At 40.1% G+C, this 22,241-nt stretch overlaps 1 non-coding gene across 1 annotated transcript; it reads left to right on the top strand.

The window, feature by feature from the left end:
* The first annotated feature begins 8,963 nt into the window (after nucleotides 1–8,963).
* LOC141650584 (small nucleolar RNA R71) lies at nucleotides 8,964–9,070 on the top strand. The gene has a single exon (XR_012546608.1). It is a non-coding gene; the product is annotated as a small nucleolar RNA R71 (small nucleolar RNA).
* The last annotated feature ends 13,171 nt before the right edge of the window (nucleotides 9,071–22,241 follow it).

Raw genomic sequence — 22,241 nt, 5'->3', positions numbered from 1 at the left:
GGGACCCTCGCAGTCGACGTTCAGGTAACCGCCCAGGATGGAGAGCTCGTTGTTGGTAATGTTGTTTGGCTCCTTTCGGCCGAAGATAGTGCTCCCCATCAGTCTAAGGAAAACATGGACAGGGGGTAGGTGGACCTGATGGAGCTTTCGCTCCCTAAAAGTGGTATGGGCCAGACACCGCCAAAGCTGACGGTAGACCTTCCTCGGGGCAGCAATCAAGCCCGTAGAGGAAAGGTCAAGTAACCTACCAAACTCCGCTAATGGCATCGGAAAAGTCCGGTTAAACAACCGGAAGGAGACTGAAAGGCTGTCGGGGTCAGTCTTGTGCGCATCAGGGGAGAAGGTGAAAGAGCTGAGAAACTCGAGACTCAGCTCTAAAAAGGTACGGCCTCTCATAGTGATGAGGCCAGGCATCCCCGTGGCCCGTAGTAAGTCACAAACCGACCCGTAAATGCCGAGTCTCGTAAGCGCCGATTCCTCTAGAAATCGGGAAGGTACATGCACACACTTGATCGGAGCCATTTGGTGTTCACAATTAAGCATATGTGGTCGTTGGTCAATGGTCGATACAAAACACAATTTATACTTCACAAACAACTCTACAATTAGTAAAGAGGCAAGTAAAGGTCGGATCCCAAGGGACGGGTATTGAAATGAAGATTCTATTGTAACTAGCGGTGTCTAGGGGTGTCACAAATTGGGTTGATGTAGAAGGTTACTAAACTAAAATAGCAATGAAAATAAACTAACAAGGTAAATGAAATAAGGGTGTAAACAATTGATTAAAAGCACTAGGGTGTCATGGGTTCATAGGGGAATCATGGGATATGATCATACAAACATGTTCTCAAATTATAAGCAAGCAATTATTGTTGTGATGGATTGAGTTGGGTTATATCTTACAATCCTAGGAAAGTTTGGGTCCCGGAGCCGAATCTCTTGGATTGTACAACACCTACAAGTCGACTTAATCTTCCCTACTTAACACATGCATGGTCTAACAAGACTCGAGTTGGGTTATGTCTTACAAGTCAAGTTGAAAGGATAGAAGATGATAGTAAATGCAAGGATTCATAGGCTTAGCATTTCATCAAATATAACATGTGCATGCATTAAGATCAAAACAAGCAAGCAAATAAGATATGAAAGCATATTAATTTAAGCATGAATCATTCCCCATGTTGGTTTCCCTAATCACCCATTAAACCCTAGCTAAGAGACTACTCACTCATTATCATATTGATCATGCTAGAAAGGTTGTCAATCATACTAACATAATGAAACATGATGAATAAATGAAAGTAATTAGCAATAATTAAAAAGGGATTAAGAGATTATACCTACTAATGATTCCAATAATAAAGCAAGAATAATAGAAGTACTTGAATCCTAGATTGAGAGGTTGTCAATCTCCCAATAATAACCCAAATAATCTTCAATTACCCAAAATAAAGTAAGAACAAGAGAGAGATTAAGGAACTAAAACTTGGATTAAAACTTGATTAATATTTGATTACAATATTGAAGAGAGATTTGATTGATATTAACTACACTAATTATTGATAAGAAGAACATGCTCCTCTAATTAGACTAATGGGGTATTTATAGTGAAAATTAGGGAGGATGCATTAGGGTTAACTAAGGGCTAAACTAGTAATTACACTTTTTAAGTTGAGCAAGGAGCCTCCGGGATTGTCCGAGAGAAGGGCTTCTTCATTTCGTAGCTTGAAGAACGAAACTGTGCTGTGCTGTGATCCGTGCGGCTGGGAGTCGGGACGGCCGGATTTGGGATGGACGATCCGAGCGGATCAAGGAACAAGACGCACGGACTGGGCATGGGCAATCCGAGCGGATTCCTGGTGAGGACGCTCGGACTGGCGAGGACGGACGGATTCTCTACAATCCGTTCGGATTGTAGCTCAGCAGCTTTCCTTCTTCTTTTTCTTCCCTTTTCTTCATGAATTCCTTGGGGATTTCCTTGGGGACTCAAGGATCCTTTTCTCAACAATGCTCTTCTACTATGCTATGTACAAAGGCCTTCTAGTCTTGTCTCTCCTTGATGCTTGGTCATTGAATATGATCAATTTAGCCTTGTTTTGCCATGAAAATGCAAGATTCTTACTCCTTTCCTACCAAGGGATCAAAATCTCAAAGAATATGCAAAACAAAGAACTAAAGATAAGAAATGACCCAAATAGGCACTAAAAAGCATGGAAACAATGGTAATTCGGGGCTAAATATGCGCCAATTATGGTCGCATCAAATATCCCCAAACCGAACCTTTGCTCGTCCCGAGTAAAGAGGTGACAAAGACTAGGACCAAAACTAACCTAACCTAATAATAATAGCCGATATGAGACAATTAGCGGTCTCACTCCGCCCCTTCAACTCACAACAAGACAACCATGAGGTAGGATGCCTTCTTGCAAGGCAAGGTGGGTCTTGCCAAAATGGCGACACATCCAAACATTAAGCACACAAAATCAAGTAATGGATGCATCTACAAAAAGAATAGCCACTTTCCTCATCTAAGTGGCGGAAATTATCTACAAGGGAAGCAATTCAAGGGTACACAATCCTTCATAGATGCAATTTGTTCAAACTACTAAGCCTAGAAGGATACCAATAAATCACGTCCAAAATGTGTCAAGCTAGGGTACCTTTGTCCTCAATCGTTAAATGCTTTTGTCAAGAATAGACTCCCTATGGTGTTAGAAACACTGGAGGATCGCGGAATTCCCCCTCTTGCCTAGACAAGAAGAAGGGTCGTCCCCTCTCTACCATGCACAAAAATGGATACGATGGATAAAGGGATCGATAGATGTTTGAGTTTCATTTTGGGAGTTTGCTTTTGTTTTTGTTTTCCCCCCAAATTTCTTTGGCATTTGACTTTTTGAGAACACTTTCTTGCCATTTCTTTTTGATTTTTGGCATTTCAATACTTGACAACTTTTTGCATTTTCTTTTTGAACATTTTCAAAGTCACCCCAATTAGTAACGAGGGTGCCTTATTTTTGAAGCTTTAGGAGTTCTATTTTTGCTCCTCTTTTCTTTTGATGCATTTTTGCAAACTTTCTTTCACTTTTCATTTCATTGAACTCAAATTGATTTCTTTTTGTTTTGTGCCCATTCCCTTTGATGACAAAAATGTATGGTAGAACATGGATGAATGATGGAAGTATGCATGGTTTCAAGGGTCACCTTGGAATAAACGGTAGCCAAGGAGTTATCACACCACAAGGTACTCTTGACTCGGCCTTAAACCATGGGTCAAAGGATACTAGCATGACACATCCTAGGGTGTTTTACAAGCATTCTATCAAGCAAAGTCTTAAGAATAAAAAGCATCTACTAGGGCCTATATACACTTGTCAAGCTTCCCAAGTAGACGGTTTCGCAAAAATTTTCTAACATGCAAACTACATGCCATGATGCAACTAGCATATATACATCCTAATGCAAATGATTCTACCAACTAATATGACATATAAACTAAATGCAATCCTAAGTTCACATTGTTTTACCGCATCAATCAAAATAAAGCCACATAGTCATTAACATAAAGAGGAGAAAGGAGATTGGAAAGATCATACCATGCGGTCTTCAATATCCTCATGTCTCGGATGTGGCGTAGTCAATCAAAGTGAACAAGGATGAAACAAACACAATATATACAAGACAATATATACAAAGGAAATGAACTTGTTTTTGGTTTTTTCAATTTTTCAAATTTTTATGATTTTTGAATAAAAGTTAAGAGTTAGAATTCCCATCCCCACACTAATATGGGCATTGTCCTCAATGGCCAAAATGATGGAAATTATGCAAAGAATGATGCATGATTTCTATACTAAATGCAATTCTACACTAAGCTATAGTACATGATGCATGGTTTTTGTTATGACGGAGAGGATAATTTAAATTACCTCCCGTTGCGTATGCATTAACTTCCCCAAACCAAGCAAGACACTATTGCTAATGTCAAAGCATGGGGGAGTTTATGCACATGCTATGCTATGCATGAGACTAGATTGTCATTTTGGATTTTACAAAAGTGGGAACAATAAAGAACACCTCAAAGGAACCGAGGTGTGAGTCCTTATGATGTTGCTAGGACTAAACCAACAATGATCAAAATGAAAATAAAATACAAAGAGATATAGACAAACCGTGGGAGAGTAGGAATCTCCAAGGCTAGTCTTCCATCATGCTACTATCATCACCACTTCCCTCATGAGAAGTGGTCACATTGCCACTTTCCTTGTCACTTTCTTCTTTGCTTTCTTCATCATCATTATCTTCACCATTATCTTCACCATCTTCACCATCTCTTTCTTCATCTCCACTTGCTTCTTCCTCAATAGTATCATCAATCTCCTCATCATTTCCAACAACCTCATTGTCTTCCACCACTTCCCTAGATGCACCCGGAAACAAGGCTTCTCTATCCGCCCAACTAGGCAAAGGACAAGATGGATCAAGGAGTCCTTGCCTAGCTAGATGTAGGAGGGGAGGATATTGAGCCAAATAAGCATTCTTCCGATCTTCATAAGCTTGCTTGTGCATGGCTTGCATTAGAAGAGTGACATAATCTTTCCCAATTTCAACTCCTTGTGGTTTGAACTCTTCATAATCATAGGGGTAAGGTGGTATAACAATGGAAGAGGAGGGGGTTTCATGATCACCCTTTTGTTGTTGAATGATGTACTCGGCTTCTTCGGATAGGGGAAGTAAATAGTTGGTCCGGTGGACACTAAGACGGCAAATCTTTGCGGGTAAAGTGAATGATCGAGCCTCACTTGTAAGCCACCCATACTTGGTATCAAGGGAATTGTGAACAACCCACTTAAACTTGTTAATCAAGGTGGACATATCAATGAGATGGCCACCATCCTTAGCCTTGTACTTGCTATCCTTATTGAAATTAGGATCAAAGTGCTTGGCTAGGACCGTGACAAGGCCGCCATTAACAATTACGGTTTGACCCTTCTTCCCACTATCTATATGGAGCCATCTATCAACCAATAGCCTCAAAGAATTGTAAGGCTTGGTGTGAATTCTTCCAATATTCAAAGTTGATTCAAGGAGAATAAAATCGAGTCCCGTGAAATGATTGGTGTCTTTCCTAGCAATTATGGTATTTCCCACAACTTTGTGCCATATTCTTATGCCCGGATGATGGACCAAAAGAGCACGACAAGCTTTAAAATCTTCAAATTTCTTCCCGGAGATTGCCTCCCAAAGAGGCTCGGGATCATACTTCCCATATTGCTTATAGAATTTATGTTCATCGCTAAGACCCAAAATTGCACCCAATTCCGGAAAGGAAATGCGTCTACTAGTGTTAGCTAGACGAAACTCAATGTTTTCCCTATTCTCAACTTTTGTCACTTTTAAAGAACTTAAGAATTCCAAGACAAGGGAGGGGTATGTTACTTCCTCCATTTCAAACAATTTCTTTAAACCCATGGCATTGAAAAAGATTCTTGTTTGTTCAAGAATACCCAACTTCTCTAAAGCATCTTGGCATATGAATTTGGTGGATTGAATTTGTCTCATAGCAAACTTGACAAATGTATTTCTATGGGAGTCGGAAATGAATGTTACCTCCGGATAATGCAAGAGTTGATTAATTACCGGAGTAGAGGGCGATGCTTCCATAGGGATTTGTTGAGGTGGTTGCACTTCCAAGCTTGGTGTTGATACCACCATTGCCAAAGCTTTCTTCATTTGTAGAGCTTTTTGCCTTTGAGAGAGAGTTGTAGTCTTTGGTGCCTTTGTTGCCTTTGCCTTTGCTTTTGTTGCTCCCTTTGTTCTTGCCATTTGATGAGCTAACCAAGAAAAAGATCAAAAATCTTCAATTTGTAGAATGCCCAAATCGATTTTGAAAGTGAAAGGCTTTGCCTTTATGGGAACAAAAATCAATTCAAAGGTGAAGATTTTGTTCTTGGTTTTGATTATTAATGAAGATGGAGTGATTGATTTGTTATTTGAAAGATGGTTTGATTTGATTTTGGTGAGTTTTGTTGAGGGTTTTGTTTTTGAGATGGAGAGGATGAGGGTTTTGATGTTATGGGTAGTGTTTATGAGTGAATGAATGAATGAATGAAGGTGGGGTGGGTATTTAAAGAACTCGACAATATTAGGACGCAGGGACAATCCGTGCGGATTAGGCGCAATCCGCTCGGATTCTTGACTTCAAATTTTCAAAAATCCCGCCTAGAGACGGGCGGATTCTGGGAATCCGTTCGGATTCTGTTGAGACGAGACGGGCGGATTTCGCTTGAGACGGACGGATTCTTGTCCGAGAGATTTTTCTTTGTTTTTCTTCAGGTTTGCAAGACGGGCGGATTGTCCACAAGACGGACGGATTACGTGAGACGGGCGTCTTTCCGAAATCCGCTCGGATTCTTCAACGATCAAGAATTTTGCGATTTTCAGCTCGGCCCAAGACGCAGGCGTCTTCTCGGCGGGACGCTCGGATCCTCTCGCAGACGGGCGGATTCTCGGGAATCCGCTCGGATTGGTCCTTGTGTACACGTTCGATTCTATCCGTGCACCAACGTATTCCCTTATCATTCTTTCTTTCTTTCTTTCAAATCTTGTGTTCTTCATTGCGGGGGCACTACTAAGGCATGAATAGCCTAGGCAATTGCCATCCCCACACTAAGGTAAAGCACTACACATCAATTAAATCATTAGTCCCTCCCTCACTTCTCTCTTTTCATGACAATTATTTTGATCAAAGTAAAAATAAATCCAAAAATGACAAAAATGCAATGCAAAAATTAAATGTAAGTTAGGGAGTTAGAAATATTTACAAGTGGTGGTTTAGGGAGGACTCCACCAAACTCTCATTCTTGATGAGATGTCAAGGAGGCATGTTCAAGGTGTTGTTGATGTCGCTTAACACCTTGAAGAAGTAATCAAAAGCTTGTTCATTGTTATGGTAGAGGTCCTCAATAGACCGTGGTTCTTGTTGTTGATCATGATCGATGGCATGCCCAATGTAGGGATTAAAGATCCCTTCAAATTCGTCGTCCCAAAGACCACAAACTTCATTGAGTTGATCATTGAAAATCTCTTGCTTGGATGGAGACAAGTCTCCCAATTTCTTCTCTTGGCTAATGAGGCCATCATCTTCTTCCTTGGTTGATTTTGATGAGCTTTGCAAGCTCTCCTTATCACAATTCACTTGCTCTTTGAATGGAGCATCTTCAACTTTCTTCCTCCATTGGAGTTCCGATTTCTTCTTCTCATCTTTTCGGCTATAATGATCAATCATGAAACATGGTTCATGCAAACGAGGAGCTCTCATGGTCTTGTCAAGATTAAAAGTTATGCTTTCATCTCCCACTTCTAGAGTGAGCTCTCCATGCTTCACATCAATCACTGCACCCGCGGTGTGTAGGAAAGGTCTTCCTAAGATGATTGGAATGTTGGAATCTTCCTCCATATCAACAATGACAAAGTCCACCGGGATGAAAAACTTCCCAATTCGCACGGGGACATCTTCCCATATCCCTAGCGGTGTCTTCGTCGATCTATCGGCCATTTGAAGAGTGATATTGGTACATTTAAGCTCTCCCATTCCCAACCTTTTACTTACCGAGTACGGCATGACACTCACACTAGCCCCTAGATCACATAAGGCTTTGTTGATCGTTGTGTCGCCAATGGTACACGGTATTGAGAAGCTTCCCGGATCCTTTAACTTTGGAGGTGAACTCCCTTGAAGTATGGCACTACTCACCTTAGTGAAGGCGATAGTCTCAAGTTTCCGGATCGACTTCTTCTTTGTGAGGATATCTTTCATGTACTTTGCATAGGCCGGAACGTGATTGATTAATTCCGTGAAAGGAATTGAGACTTCTAAGTTCTTCACAATTTCCATGAACTTTCCAAGTTGATCATCAAATTTAGGCTTGGCTTGACGACTTGGAAAAGGAAGTCTAATCACAATGGGCTCCTTTTCTTTGGCTTTGTCTTCATTTTTCTTTGAACTTTCTTCTTTTGATGATTCCCCTTCTTTGGGACCTTGCACCACAACTTCATTCTCAACTTGCTCCTTCGGTGCTTCATACCTTGTACCACTTCTCAAGTGAATGGCACTAACCGTTTCATGTCTAGGGGGATTACCTTGAGGTGGTAATTGCCCCTTTTGTCTTTGTGAGCTCGAAGATGCTAGTTGGGTCAATTGTGTTTCCAACATCTTGGTGTGAGCTAGAATGTTGTTGATGGTGGTGTCTTTTGCTTGGCTATCTTTTTGCATTTGGGTGAAAAATTCTTGTTGATTCTTTTGCATTTGAAGGACCGCTTTTTGGACATCAAAACTTTGGTCATTGTGGTGATTGTATGGATTTTGATTTTGGTAACCTTGGTTTTGATTGAAAAAGGGTCTTTGGTTTTGATTTCTCATGGGTGGTGGAGTGTATGTTGTTTGAGGGTTTTGGACATTTTGGCTTTTGTATGAGAGATTTGGATGGAACTTGGTGTTTTCATTGTAAAAATTTGAATAAGGGGTACCGCTTTTGTAAGCTTGGAAAGCATTGACTTGCTCGGTTGTTCCCCTACACTCGCTTGAGTCATGACCTAAGGTTCCACAATTCTCACATATCCCGCTTGGGATTGATGAGGATGCCGTCATGGCATTGACATGATGCTTTGATGATTTTGAGCTTTCCTCAAGTCTAGCCATAGCTTGTTCAAACTTCAAGTTGATTGTGTCAATGTGAGCACTAAGTTGAGCACCCAATTGAGTAACGGTGTCCACTTCATACTTTCCTCTAGTAGCCTTGTGAGGCCTACTATATTGCGAATTATGGACCGCCATTTCCTCAATCTTGTTCCATGTTTGATTGTCATCAACTTCGGTGAACATTCCATTTGATCCCATATTGAGAATGTTCCTTGAATCTTCATATAAACCATTCCAAAATTGTTGCACTAAAAACCATTCGCTAAGTCCATGGTGAGGACATGAGCGACAAATACCTTTGAACCGCTCCCAAGCTTCATACAAAGATTCTTCATCCCTTTGCTTAAAACCCGTAATTTGAGCTCTTAGCATATTAGTCTTTTCCGGTGGGTAGAAATTTTTGTAGAAAGCTAGAGCTAGCTTCTTCCAAGAATCTATTCCAAGGGTGGCCTTATCAAGGCCCTTCAACCATTGTTTTGCGGTGCCGATTAACGAAAAAGGAAATAAGACCCATCTTATTTGGTCTTGAGTCACGCCCGTTTGAGAGATAGCTTCACAATAATCACAAAATGTTTCCATATGAGAATGAGGGTCCTCACTAGGCATTCCCCCGAATTGGCTCCTCTCAACTAGTTGGATGAAGGCGGACTTGGCAATAAAGTTTCCGGTAAGATGTTGTGGGGTAGGAGTACCGTTTGGTAGATCCTCCTCGGTGGGTATAGAGTGTGACGAGAATTTAGGCATTGTAGGTGGATTTTGTGTGGTATTGTTTAATGGGTTCTCTTCTCCTTCTATTGCGAAAGGATTGACAAACTCACTAGTGGGTTGAACAACTTCACCAACACCTCCCAAATTCCTCCTAACAAGTCTCCTATTATTCGTCAAGGTTCTTTCGATTTCACGGTCAAAAGGTAACAAATCTCTTTGTAACCTTCTAGACATGCAAAATATCAAACAACTCAAAAACAATTAGAACAATCCTTGAGGAGTTTTACTTCCCCAAGGTGAAAAAGACACAACTAAAAACAATAAAAGAAATCTTAAATCAATTAAACACCGTCCCCGAAACAACGCGCCATTTTTGATCGGAGCCATTTGGTGTTCACAATTAAGCATATGTGGTCGTTGGTCAATGGTCGATACAAAACACAATTTATACTTCACAAACAACTCTACAATTAGTAAAGAGGCAAGTAAAGGTCGGATCCCAAGGGACGGGTATTGAAATGAAGATTCTATTGTAACTAGCGGTGTCTAGGGGTGTCACAAATTGGGTTGATGTAGAAGGTTACTAAACTAAAATAGCAATGAAAATAAACTAACAAGGTAAATGAAATAAGGGTGTAAACAATTGATTAAAAGCACTAGGGTGTCATGGGTTCATAGGGGAATCATGGGATATGATCATACAAACATGTTCTCAAATTATAAGCAAGCAATTATTGTTGTGATGGATTGAGTTGGGTTATATCTTACAATCCTAGGAAAGTTTGGGTCCCGGGGCCGAATCTCTTGGATTGTACAACACCTACAAGTCGACTTAATCTTCCCTACTTAACACATGCATGGTCTAACAAGACTCGAGTTGGGTTATGTCTTACAAGTCAAGTTGAAAGGATAGAAGATGATAGTAAATGCAAGGATTCATAGGCTTAGCATTTCATCAAATATAACATGTGCATGCATTAAGATCAAAACAAGCAAGCAAATAAGATATGAAAGCATATTAATTTAAGCATGAATCATTCCCCATGTTGGTTTCCCCTAATCACCCATTAAACCCTAGCTAAGAGACTACTCACTCATTATCATATTGATCATGCTAGAAAGGTTGTCAATCATACTAACATAATGAAACATGATGAATAAATGAAAGTAATTAGCAATAATTAAAAATGGATTAAGAGATTATACCTACTAATGATTCCAATAATAAAGCAAGAATAATAGAAGTACTTGAATCCTAGATTGAGAGGTTGTCAATCTCCCAATAATAACCCAAATAATCTTCAATTACCCAAAATAAAGTAAGAACAAGAGAGAGATTAAGGAACTAAAACTTGGATTAAAACTTGATTAATATTTGATTACAATATTGAAGAGAGATTTGATTGATATTAACTACACTAATTATTGATAAGAAGAACATGCTCCTCTAATTAGACTAATGGGGTATTTATAGTGAAAATTAGGGAGGATGCATTAGGGTTAACTAAGGGCTAAACTAGTAATTACACTTTTTAAGTTGAGCAAGGAGCCTCCGGGATTGTCCGAGAGAAGGGCTTCTTCATTTCGTAGCTTGAAGAACGAAACTGTGCTGTGCTGTGATCCGTGCGGCTGGGAGTCGGGACGGCCGGATTTGGGATGGACGATCCGAGCGGATCAAGGAACAAGACGCACGGACTGGGCATGGGCAATCCGAGCGGATTCCTGGTGAGGACGCTCGGACTGGCGAGGACGGACGGATTCTCTACAATCCGTTCGGATTGTAGCTCAATGACTTTCCTTCTTCTTTTTCTTCCCTTTTCTTCATGAATTCCTTGGGGATTTCCTTGGGGACTCAAGGATCCTTTTCTCAACAATGCTCTTCTACTATGCTATGTACAAAGGCCTTCTAGTCTTGTCTCTCCTTGATGCTTGGTCATTGAATATGATCAATTTAGCCTTGTTTTGCCATGAAAATGCAAGATTCTTACTCCTTTCCTACCAAGGGATCAAAATCTCAAAGAATATGCAAAACAAAGAACTAAAGATAAGAAATGACCCAAATAGGCACTAAAAAGCATAGAAACAATGGTAATTCGGGGGCTAAATATGCGCCAATTATGGTCGCATCAACACTTAAGAAGGTTATAAAATTTTGTACGGTGTAAAGCGTTAACGAATAATACCTGCGGATAATCTGGGTGAGAGTCGAGGGAGGTGTCCCCTCGGACTGTAACAGTGCCAGAAGTAGAGGCGGAAGCAGAAGCAGCAGCTGTAGAAGTGCTAGGAGCAGAAGTAGAGGTAACCGGAGCTCGCGTAGCTAGAGACTGTCTACGACCCCGGCCTCTGGAACTCAAGGCAGAAGCCCGTAAAGCGACGGTGTGAGGAACCAGGGCTGCTCTATAGGCAGCTGCGACTGCTGGCGAGTCCGCCACAGGTGTAAAAACAGGGGGTGGTGCAGAGGTAGTGGCTACTGTGGTCACCGCTGAAGAGGAACTAGCAGTAGTGCTAGCTGTGGTGGTGACCGTAGAGGAAGTGGTAGCCTGAACTGGGCTAGCAGCTGAGCTAGCTGGAGTAAAAACCGTCCAGCCTGCAGCTGAAACAAGGAAAACTGGGGCTGGAGTGGTGACTAAGGCGGTGGTAGCGGCAACAGTAGGGGCCACTGACTCACTCAAGGACGGGCTGGAGGACGAACTAGTAGATGGTAAAGAACTAGAATCCATCCTGCAACAGAGGGTAAGGGGTATGATAAGAAAATAGCTGCTAACCGTGGCTAAAACAACACGTAAAACCAGCATGTGGCAGCATATAAATCCCCTAAAAGTCGAATAATTCGACTCTACAGCATAGAATTCCCAACAATCTTCAAACAAATTCGAATTACAGCATGTAATGGCGATAGGGGACGGGAGTGGCAGTTAACAACAGCATCAAGTGAGAACAACTGAGGTTAATTAAAGCAGTGCAAAGGTTCCTGTGCAAAGCATCAAGTGAGAACAATTCGACTTAAACAGCCCTAATCGTAGTTCCTGTGCAAAGGTTCAGTGAAAACATGGCTAAGCATCGACGAGAGTGCGATTTCAGTTAACAATCAGCAGAAAGATCGCAACAAAGATTCTAACTAGGCAAGATACAGCAGCAAAACCGAAGTGACAGTCGAAAAATTCGACTGTCCTGAACCAAACCACAAAAATCATGTGAAATTCGAATTAAGCATGCAAGACAACGAGGAAGGGGAATTATGATCTTCAAGTAAGCTAAGCAAGGGCAATAAACTCAATTTAAAGTCGAAAAATCGACCTACAATGGATATTCAAACCCTAAATTCGATTTTTACCTCATAAAATTCCAAACAATCAAAATCAGGATACAAAGAAGGTAAAAGAAATGCTTACTTGATGAGAATGATCCTACAATTGCAATTAATCTTCAAATAAACAAGCAACAATAGAGATTTTTCGAGCTTAAACCCGCAAACCCTAAAACCCTTTTAAAACCGAGATAATCAACACAAAGGAAGGGGAAAATGAGGGGCTTTTGAAGATTAATATGCAAACAATGGAATGTAGGAAGCGGATTTGGTGATTAGGCGAGAAATAAAGGGGATTTGGGAGAGTTTGAATCGCAATTAGGGTTTGATAGACGAAAATTTAGGGGAAAATGAAATTTAGAACGAAAAAAAAGAGTTTAAGGCAAAATACTCCATGTATACTGTTCATTTCACTCGATCGAGTGGTTTTAATCCACTCGATCGAGCACTTTTATGCTCCAGTCACTCGATCGAGTAGAATTCTACTCGATCGAGAAGTCTCCCTTTTTGTTTTACTCGATCGACCTGTAGGTGTGCTCGATCGACCAAATTTTCACTCGATCGAGTACAAAAAGTACTCGATCGAGGGCTTTTCTCGCGTAAGCTATTGAATTTTCGTCTTTTCTCCCTTGGAATGCGTGAAACTTCCCCAAACCTGCATAAGAACACACGCAAAAATTTCCCAATATACCAAATACGCATAAGAACAGTCTAAAGTCTTACGTCCATGCTAAAAACTGTCTAAACTAATTGTCCTAATTAAAACGCAATAAAACAAATTCAAAAGAAATTCAAAAATTATCTATTACAAAGTGTTACACGGGGCATTTCCCCGCTTAATTCCCAACAAATTTCAGTAGCCCCTCGGTGGGCTCCTGACTGGAGGACGTCATCTCAGCAACATTGACTGTCCTCTTCAACTTCCATGAGCATGAATTATCACTTGAAACGGTAGGAGGGGAGTAGTTCACATCCACGTAAGCGCGAACTTTCCTCGTCCTTGCTCCTTTATCACCAGCTTTAACGTCATCATCTTCAATTTGATTGATAATAATTACACCATGTCCTTTGACAGCTCCTTCATTGCTTTCATCTGTACCTGCAGCAAGGAAAACAGACGAACTTTCCTCCTTTTTGCTCTCATCTCGAGGCGGAGGGTTAACATTAGCAGCACGATTCTCCAAAATTTCATCTGGAGTGTCAATAATAGGATCAATAGAAGAGAGAGAATTGCAAGGCTGGGCTTGCATGGGAGCTCTCCGGAACTTAGACTGATGAAAAATCAGCTCCTTGTCCCCTACCTGGAAAGTCAAAGTCTTCCCCCCCACGTCTATTACTGCACGGGCAGTAGACAAAAATGGTCTCCCTAAAATGATAGGGGTGTGTGCATCTTCGGGGATGTCTAAGACAACAAAATCGATGGGAATAAAGAATTTCCCGATCTGAACATGTACATCTTCTACTACACCTAGTGGTCGTGTTAAACTACGATCGGCCATCTGGACAGTCATGTTGGTGCAACTCAGCTTTGTCAAACCAAATCTCTTAGGTAAAGACAATGGTAAGACACTCACGCTAGCGCCTAAATCGCATAGCGCGTTATCAATCAAATGCATACCGATATGACAAGGGATCGAAAAACTACCCGGATCTGACTGCTTAAGAGGTAACTTATTTTGAAATAGGGCTGACCCCATCTCAGTCAAAGCTACGGTCTCACTATCATTAATAGTCCTCTTACGCGCTAAAATTTCTTTCATAAACTTTAATTAAGAGGGTACCTTTGTCAGCAATTCAGTGAACGGCACAGTGACTTCCAAGCTCTTCAAAAGTTCAACAAATTTGCCGAATTGTTGATTAGCTTTTGTATTCTGCAGCCTGCTCGTGAAAGGAACCGTGATAGGTATCTCAAGTCCCTTGTTTCTCGCTTCCAATGTATCTTCCGGTGCAAGTTCTTTATCCTTTGGATGCTTCTTACCTCTCGAACGAGGTCTTTCCGCTAATATCTCGCTTAAACGAGCACTAGCAGGCTCTCGAATAAGCTTCCCGTCATCAATACTATTCGATCGACCAATTTCTTCATTCGATCGAGCAGTTTTTGTATCAATGGCAGTCGATCGAGTACAATTTCCACTCGATCGACCAACTCCACTTTGCTCTTCACTCGATCGACCAGAAAAACTACTCGATCGACCTGTTTCTTCACCATTTCTACTCGATCGACCACCTAAAATCAGTCGATCGAGCACTTTCTTGGCTGACAGCTCGTTATTTTCGCCAGAACACTGTTCATCATCAGTTTTAGACTTCCTCGGGTCTGATTTCGACACTTTCGGTCCCTCATAAGAAAGACCGCTTCTCAATTCTATTAGATTTACCGACTCATGTGGATTCTTCTCATTTTGAGTCGGTAAATGACCCTGCTTTCTCGAGGATTGATTCGCTGCCACTTGGGCAACTTGAGTTTCAAGTGCCTTAATAGACGCGTCCTTCTGTTGATTTTGTTGATCACTCAGCTGCAACTGCTTTGTAATGGATTGCAACATAGACTTTATCTCACCTATTTCACTCACCCCACCGGAAGATGATGCACCATGGTTAGGGGGATTGAAAGACGGAGGCTTCTGAAAGCCTTGTTGATTCTTGTGTGGAGGAATATACGGCTGCTGCTGGTTTGGAGGAGGAGTAGGATTGAGCACATTTTGGCTTGTCCACCTCAAATTGGGATGGACATTCGGCTCATAATAAGTATTCGTCAGCCTGTAATGTTGAAAGGCGAAGACATTGCTCAAAAGGACTAGGACAATTCTCTGAAACATGTCCCTCAGCTCCACATCTTCTACAGACGAAAGGACCGTCTGAAACAACATTTACCTGATACATCCCTCCTTTGGAAGCTCCTCCCAACTCATATTTGTCAAATCTCGCAGTAAGAGCTTCTAGTGCAGCTACAGAAGAAGATTCAGCAGCTCTTCTTTGATTGCCTCTGGAGTTCCCATATTCAGCCTTATGGGTGGCCAAATCATCAATGATCTTCCACCCCTTAGTCTCTCCCATGTTCTCAAAGAAATCGGCCATTGGGCTGCGACATCCAAAATAGTTCTCGATCGTCGTACACCCATTATAGAACTGATTACAAAGACTCCACTTCTCGAACCCATGGTGCGGAATGGTTCGCACCAACTTCTTGAAACGGACCCATGCTTCATGAAAGTTCTCATCGGCCCCTGTTTAATGCTCGTGATCCGAGCTCTAATGGCAATAGTCTTCGATGCGAAAAAGTACTTCTTGTAAAATGCTAAAGTCGGTGAATTCCGATCTGTTATCCCATGAGCGGCCCGGTCCAGATCCCTATACCACTCCCTTGCAAAGATCATCGCGAGTGAGAAAATAAACATGGTTTCTTTTATCGATCCGGTCACGCCACCGGTGGGGGTATGGAACAGCAATAATCGATAAAGGTTTCCATGTGCTTAGCTGCATCTTCAGTTGCAGCTCCCCCAAATTGGTTTCTCTCAACCAAATTGATATAGGACGGCTTCGGCTCGAATTTTCTTGCGTCCCCTGGTAATACAAATCCCTTATAGAGATTCACCGCTGTCGGCTCAGAGTGACTGGCAATAGTTGCTTCTTCAGCCATTTCTAGAAAGTCTGGAGAAGTGACTGTCTCAGCTGATGAATTGGAAACTGGAGATGAAGGTGGATCCTCCTCAAACAGAGCGTTCTCGTAATAACTAGACAGAGTACTCAGCTCTTCCTCTGTCGGTAATACCCTAGTTGATCGCCTCAACTCGCGCAAAGATTTCTCAATCTCAGGATTGTAAGGCAATAATTCACCACCCTGTGACCTGCGCATAAGAAGAAGCTACAAATAGAATATAAGAATAGTTTAAGGAACGGATGTCCCTTAAACTAAAAGAAAGACTAAAAATAAGAACAACAAATAATTTAAACAATTGCCTCCCTGGCAACGGCGCCAAAATTTGACACGGCTATCGCAACCCTATCAAGGATAAAACCTAACGGTCTCAACTAAAATATAGCAGAGGCAGTCGAGTATCGAATCCACAGGGAGGTAATGTAAATATCAGCTGTCTAATTCTAGTCCTAAAGTAACAATGGGGGGTTTTGTTGAATTGATTTCTAAACTACGAGATTTAAAGGGAAGAGAAATAAAAGGGCAATAAAAATAAGACAAGAAAATCGGTTTAAACTATCAAGAAGAGAGGGACATGTCGAGAATTCGGTTCACTACGGTAGTCCAGTAACTCAGCTGTAAATGATTCAGACGAACTAATGTGAGACGGATGTTGAAAGGTCCTTTCGGTCCACTTTCTATCCTAAAATACCACTAACTTAACTTTCATCCTCATTAGGGTAGTCTACTTTTTATAGCAGGCCTATTTAGTCCAATCTTTCGATCCAGGATTAATTTTAGCCAGATTAAAGGGTGACATAGAAGCGTGCACTCAACTAAGTCGAATAAATACAATAAAATTGCTATAGTGACAAGGTCTCACGATTAATTCATCTAATACATTTACTACATCGTCACAATTCTACCGCAGATCCCCTAATCCCAACATGAAAGGGGTTTAGCTACTCATGTCGCTAATTAAACTAACAGCAATTAATTTTCCAGCAGTAAACATTGTAAAATAAACAATAAATTGCAATAAGGAAAATTAGGGCAGAAACTAATTGTAACGAAAATGAAGAATTAAAGCAACAAAAGATCAATTATTATTAAAGGAAGAGAAAGGAATTACAATCCAAGCGATTCCGGCGTAAAGAACACAAAATCCGAGTAAAAGCAATCCCGAAATAAAGTTACAGTGAAGAGGAATAAAGCAACGTAACAAAGTTCTCAGTAGAAAGTTTGATAAAGATAAAGATAGGTAAAAGATGTTCTTAACCTAGTTAACATAGGTTTAAATAGAAAAGCAAACAAAGTTTAGCGAAATAATTAACACACGGGCTGATTAAGCCCATTAACCATCGAAACCACTCGATCGAGTGGATTAAAACCACTCGATCGACCAACTCTTCAGCAAAATCCACTCGATCGACCAAATAGTTACTCGATCGAGTGAGTGGTCTTTCTGCAACTTAAGGATCGAGTACAAAAGTGCTCGATCGACCATCTTGGGGTGTAGAAACCACTCGATCGAGTGGAAAAACTGCTCGATCGAGTGCTTAATCTTCATTTCAGCTCAAGTCTGCCAGCAAATGCCTCGTAATGCGTGCCACGACGCTTCCAAATGCAGTATCTCACTCTGGAACAATCCCGTCTCCTCTAAATGCATGCAAAAAGGACGAAAAAGGGTACGATTCCACTACTTTCGTGTTCATTTCTACAAAATGGACAATACGAACTAAAGTAGGCAATTCGGGGCAAAATACCATAAAAATAGTCTGAAAATGCATAGAAATACGTGCTGAAATTGGCTAAAAAGACTATATATTAAGCACGTATCAAGTTCTTTCCTAAAAGAAGTCATATCCTAGGATTCTTAATTTTATTATTTCCTAGAAGTATAAGTTATTTATTTCCTATTTGTGTTAGAAGTTGTACTTTCCTAATTGGTAGCTTATTCGGTTCTAGGAAAGTTTACTAGTTTGCTAAATTAAGTTTTCCTATTATGTTTTAGGGAAGTATTTCCTATATCTATAAGGAGTGTGTAATAAGGCAATTATAATTGCCATAGAAGTCTTAATCTACACGAGTAGATCTAGGAGATAGGTTTAAGGAAGCTTGTTTCCTTAATCGGTTTAGGAGTGTCTTTTAGTTAGTATAAATAGAAGTCATTGTATTCTTATTTTCAAATAGATTGAGTGTTTCAGAAATAAAGCAGAAGCTTTAACGTTCACGTGATTTGTAAACCCTAGGTTCGACGTGTTTCGTTCCAAACGTTGTTCTTGTTTGACGCATTTCAGACATTAACACGATTGTTAGCAGTAGGTCTTGGGAATCAATCACCATCGGTTGAGTTATAGGTCTAACTCAAACCAATATTCCATTGGTTCATTTTCTTCATAGATCTTGAATCAAATATCCCTTGTTACTTTATTTTCGTTCACAAATACAAAAACACATAAAAGTCACAGGTTCGAGTTTATAATCAGACAATCACTCAAACTGTTCAAATTGTTCCAGATTCGATAAATTCGACAAGCAGACAGTTCCAGCAACTGTCCAGTTTTATTAAACTGCTGCAACTCTAACGAATCTTATTATTTCGAGTAATTTTCGTGTCATTTGGCATCATAGACAGGTTCTTGGATTTCTTAGAACAAGACGGCCCTATGGGGGAAAGAAAGATGGAATTTATCAAAACGGAGCAACGTGATCAACACTTTCATACCAAGTGACAAGTGAATGATTGATGGTGTAGTGTTATCATGGATGGCGGAAATTGCACCAACGTTGCCTTATCCGAGATGGTAATTAAACTTGCTTTGTCAACTACAATTCATCCCAAAACATACACTTTACATTTTCTAGATAATGGTATGAAGGTGAAAGTCTCGCAACAAGTTCGAGTTTGTTTTACACTGGGTCCTTACAAAGATAAGGTTTTATGTGATATAGTCCATATGGATGCTTGTCATATTATTTGAGGGAGACCTTGGCAGTTTGATAGAGATGTAACACATAAAGGCCGAAGCAACGAATATCTTCTAGCATCCAATGGAAAGAAAATCGTCTTGAGGCATATGTCGTCTGAAGCAGTTCGTGTTATGCAATCTGGTCGTTATAAAAGACCAAGTCTAACAATGCTTGCTATGGAAAATGAACTTAAGCAAGAGCTAAACAAGGAGTTAGAAGTCGGCACCATTAATTCTTCCCTGGATTTAAATCGTCCACCGATATTTGACGATTATGGTGATGAGGAAACGATTATTGCTCATGATGGTGAAGTTATAAAGTCTATTAATGAGGATCATTATCAACAAGAATAGATTAAAGATGTTATGGAGGGTAGGGCGATTCCATCAAGAGAAGAGGCAAGCCAAAATCCTAATTACTTTCATGAACATAAGTTTGCCAACAATTTATTTACAAATGCTTACAAATCTCCATTGGAATCCTATATAGATAAGTTCTTATACGGTGATATTCTTAATATTTCTACTTTCTTTGCTTGGGTATTAATGGTGAAATTTGAAGACAACGATAAAATGTGCAGAATGAAATTTGTATTTAATAATCTTGTGCATGGATGGTGGTGGGGTGGAAGGCACTAGAAAAGGAGATTGGGAGGTCAAAAGCGTGAACATGAAAGGCACGAATATGAAGAACGCAAGAAGAAGAGGAGCTTGGAAACAAAGAAGATGAACGAGCTTAAAATTTATATTGAAGATATTGAACTCAAGGATGATTCAAGTTCATTCCTATTACTTATCAAATTTTCATCCGGATAGGTGAGGTTCATATTTGATCCCGGAGGATTGAAACATCATGAGTTAAGGACAATTCCTTTCCCGAGGGGGGGGGGGGGATGATACGAAATTGATTCAGGAACTGGTCGAAATGAAAAGTCTCCATGACTGTTCAGTTTTATGCGCAGAAAAAGCAGTCTGAGTAGCTATTTACTCGGTTACTTGGCGCCCAAGGAAGAGGTGTCGAGACTTATTTCCTAAAAGAAGTCATATCGTAGGAGTCTTAATTTTATTATTTCCTAGAACTATAAGTTATTTATTTCCTATTTGTGTTAGAAGTTGTACTTTCCTAATTGGTAGTTTATTCGGTTTTAGGAAAGTTTACTAGGTTGCTAAATTAAGTTTTCCTATTATGTTTTAGGGAAGTATTTCCAATATCTTTAAGGAGTGTGTAATAAGGCAATTATAATTGCCATAGAAGTCTTAATCTACACGAGTAGATCTAGGAGATCGGTTTAAGGAAGCTTGTTTCCTTAATCGGTTTAGGAGTGTCTTTTTAGTTAGTATAAATAGGAGTCGTTGTATTCTTATTTTCAAATAGATTTAGTGTTTAAGAAATAAAGAAGAATTTTTCCGTTTACATGATTTGTAAACCCCAGGTTCGACGCGTTTCGTTCCAAACCTTGTTCTTGTTTGACGCGTTTCGGACATTAACACAATTGTTAGCAATAGGTCTTGCGAATCAATCACCATTGGTTGTGTTATAGGTCTAACTCAAGCAAATATCCCATTGGTTCGTTTTCTTCATAGATCTCGAATCAAATATCCCTTGTTGCTTTATTTTCGTTCACAAATACAAAAACACATAAAAATCACTGGCTCGAGTTTATAATCAGACAGTCACTCAAGCTATCCAAATTGTTCCCGATTCGATAAAGTCAACAAGCAGACAGTTCTAGCAACTGTCCAGTTTTATTAGTTCTGGTGCAACTCTAACGAATCTTATTCTTTCAGTACGCCAAATCTGGCAAACAATAAGGAGCGTATCACAACGTTTTAATGCATTTAATAACGACACTTAGATTACCGTTTTCCAAATATTGGCGGAAACCTAGACCGCGCTAATAGGAATAACGGTTTCCCTCGAAAACCGTTGTTTTATAATTTGACTACGGCTGCTTAACAAACCGTTGTCATAAACTTTTAACGGTTTCCAAAAACTCGTTATAGAATCACTCTTATCAACGGTTGTTAGAAAACCGTTACCAGTTTAAGATATCGGCATTTCGAAAACTGTTGCTAAATTAACACCAGCAATGGTTTTTGTTACCCGTTGTTATGTTATAGCTACGGATTTTTTGTAACCGTTATTATTTTCTATTATGAGATAACGGTTTTTCAATTCAACCGTTGTCACTATTTGATTATATTTTTCAATTTGATTACTGCATTCAAAACTGAACTTTAATAAATATTCAATTGACCAATAATATTCAATTTGACCAAAATAATTCTATAAATATGTCTTCATAATGTTTTAGGTCAAATTCTAAATTATCAAACATTTACTCTCTAATTTCTTTCTAAATTTCTCTCTAAAAAAATATGGCTGGTGTATCGGAGCTACAATCACATTCTCGTTATACACAGCTTTTACTTGCATTCTCCATAATCTCCCGGTTCATTATGGTGTGAATGGAAAGGGTTTAAACCCTAATTTTGGGTGGGTGACGCAAATGCTTCATAACTCTGGTTTCACCGCGGTTAAAAAAGTGTACCATGTGTCTATAAACAAGCAAGGTTTTGTAGGCTTCGCTTTTATCGTGTTTGACGAAGCCAACTGCCATGATAGTTTTCGTGAGGCAAGAAAATTAGGGGCTAGATTTGCGGGGGAAGATACGGGGAAAGAGGACTTCTATTCAGATGATAAACAACAAGGCCCTTATCTATGGGTTGCGACCCATCTAGATCATCATCTGCTGAAGCATTGCAGGAAGTATCACATTCTTGCCACCGTGCCTATGTCATGGGAGAGAGAGGCCATTCCACCTGCGCTTCCCGCTGATAATATAGGGTCAATCTACGACTTGCTCTTTACCAAAATTCATAATGAGTATCCTTATGCTTCATCAGATTCTAATAATT

The sequence above is a fragment of the Silene latifolia genome, chromosome 3, assembly GCF_048544455.1.
Source record: "Silene latifolia isolate original U9 population chromosome 3, ASM4854445v1, whole genome shotgun sequence".
In the NCBI taxonomy this organism is placed as follows: Eukaryota; Viridiplantae; Streptophyta; class Magnoliopsida; order Caryophyllales; family Caryophyllaceae; genus Silene; species Silene latifolia.
Note: the sequence above shows the minus strand (reverse complement) of the source record. Positions and strands in the feature narration are given on the sequence as shown.